Source organism: Danio rerio, chromosome 3, assembly GCF_049306965.1.
Source record: "Danio rerio strain Tuebingen ecotype United States chromosome 3, GRCz12tu, whole genome shotgun sequence".
In the NCBI taxonomy this organism is placed as follows: Eukaryota; Metazoa; Chordata; class Actinopteri; order Cypriniformes; family Danionidae; genus Danio; species Danio rerio.
In genome coordinates this window covers 3,852,632-3,855,000 of record NC_133178.1, presented here as the reverse complement: position 1 = coordinate 3,855,000, position 2,369 = coordinate 3,852,632, and the positions used below count along the sequence as shown (strand labels likewise).

The window sequence follows — 2,369 nt, the reverse complement described above, 5'->3', positions numbered from 1 at the left end:
TGACCCCGGATTAATAAAGGGACTAAGCCGACAAGAAAATGAATGAATTAATTTGCATTTTCAGTGTTTTGAGGCTTAACTCTGATTAGTTAATCATAGATAATTTTAGGTCAAACTATACAAATTATGTGTCTAATTTGACTTTACTTTTAGGCTAAAACACCAATTTTACTAGAAGTTGTCAAATTTGACTTTACTTTTAAATACAAAAATCCATTTTAGCTACTAAAAAAGTGTCTTGTAAACATTTACGATGTCTGTCGATGTCCCCACCCCCCCCTACACCCCCCCCCGCCCCCCCCCCCCCCCCCCCCCCGCGTATTCTGATTGGCGCAAATGATCCTGCACTTTACTTAAATGCGGTAGACTTTTGTAGTAAAAAAAATGTACAAACAAAGTTATTAGATTAATATTTTTCAAAAATAGAGCCTTAAAACCTAGAGGAAATTTTTTTTGGAATGTATATTTCGATGATATTGTGTGGAAAAAAGCTTGGTTGCTTCCTTGTCGTTTTTGCGTAGGTAACAAATACAGGGAACTACATTTAAAAATTATACATAACATTTATGTTAGTAATTAAACATTAACTACATTTACGCACACGGATGGAAACTGTTCATTCTGTTTACATCACCCAGAGACGTTGATTCATCTTTTTTATGATTGTGAATATTCAAAAAATTTTTGGGAAGATCTATCATTGTATGTCAAAAAAAAAAAAAAAATCAGGTTTTAGTTGCAATTTGACCCCCAAAGACGTTATTTTTAATTTTGTTTCAAACAATTTATCTGTGGAATTGTTATTGAATCTTTTAATTTTGTTCGGTAAATTTCATGTTCATAAATGCAGGTTAAATAACTCTAAACCTTGTTTAAAGGTTGCTGTTACAGATTTTCATTTGTATATAGAATCGCTCCAATATATTAACAGCGAAAAATGTATAAATACAATTATTGTGGCAAAGGAGCTGAAGTTAATTGATTAGTATTCTTGCTGTTAATTGATAAGTTAAAATAATATCATTGTAAAGATCTCTGTTGAATTGTCTTTTTATTTGTTTAATTTATGTAATTTATTTTTTAATTTATGTTATTAGTTACTTTTGTATTTTTTGGATGTCATGTTTAAATTGTATATATATTTGTTGTTCAATAAAAAACATACTGATTGGCGCGATCATGCATTCACAATGGTATGAACCCTTTATAGGGGTGGTTAAATGTATATTTATATTATCCTTTGATTATTAATATTATTACCTCCGATAATTATCAAAGAAAACTATTTCTCACTATTAAAGAGCTGAACCCCACTTGTTTTGTCGTCCTTCAGAGAGGATCAAGTATTAATTAGAGGTGTCAATCCCCAAAACCCCCCTGTAATTCGCAGCCTTACTGTATCCCTTCTAACAACCTCTAGTGTGCAGGTCAATCTCTGCATCCTCGCTCCCTCAGTAGTGTCCCACTGTATGTTTACCGCACTTTTCGCCTCATGCTGTCACAGAGAGCCGCCTTGTTCAGCCTCCTTCCCGCCTTTCCACCGGCAGCCCGCAAAAATCCCAGAAATCCCTGTTATTTCCGCACCTGTGTTTGTTTGGCCGCGTAAACAGATGTGAGAACTGAAGCCGAGTGTTCCACGCACAATAACCGCTTCTGTTCCGCTGCCGGTCCCGCCACACAGCGCCCCCTGCCGGACAACTGCATACACTACTGCCACCATTTATAGAGGATCAAAAAAAAAAAAAAAAAAAGGTTAATCTTTGTGTATTTTTCAAATTTACTGCATTTCGTTGTGTTGGTGGCTGCTTTTGCCCTATTTACGTCCATTATAATGACTTTTTAGTGCAAATCCATGTCAGCATATGATCATGCATTGCATTCATTCTTGATTGTTGCTGGTTTTCTCTGGAAGGCTATACAAGAGCTCAGAGTACATGCATACACGTGGGATTAAAGTAAACAATAAAGTATGTATACAGCTGAAGTCAGAATTATTAGCCCCCCTTTGAATATTCTTTTGTAAGTATTTCCTTAAGTGATGTTAAACAGAGCAAGGAAATGTTCACAGTGTGTCTGATAATATTTTTTCTTCTGGAGAAAGTCTGATTTGTTTAATTTCGACTAAAACAAAAGCAGTTTTTAATTTTTTAAACACCATTTTAAGGTCAATATTATTAGCCCCTTTAGGTTATATATTTTTTCAATAGTCTACAGAACAAACCATCATTTTACAATAACTTGCCTAATTTCCCTAACCTGCCTAGTTAAAACCTTTATTTATAAAATAGCCACCTGTCAAAATGTCCTGAGGTATTTATTGATGGTATTAATTAGCTTTAGGATATTCTTTTTGATTTATAAGAACTGTA

The 2,369-nt window shown here is 34.2% G+C and overlaps 1 long non-coding RNA gene across 1 annotated transcript in view; it reads right to left on the bottom strand.

Annotated features, from left to right (window-relative positions):
* The window catches only part of LOC141381107 (uncharacterized), a 7,140-nt gene extending 5,455 nt beyond the window's left edge, over positions 1–1,685 (bottom strand). The window contains exon 1 of the long non-coding RNA XR_012400727.1: positions 1,478–1,685. This is a non-coding gene — a long non-coding RNA (uncharacterized lncRNA). The remainder of the gene's footprint in view (positions 1–1,477) is intronic.
* Between the last annotated feature and the right edge of the window lie 684 nt (positions 1,686–2,369).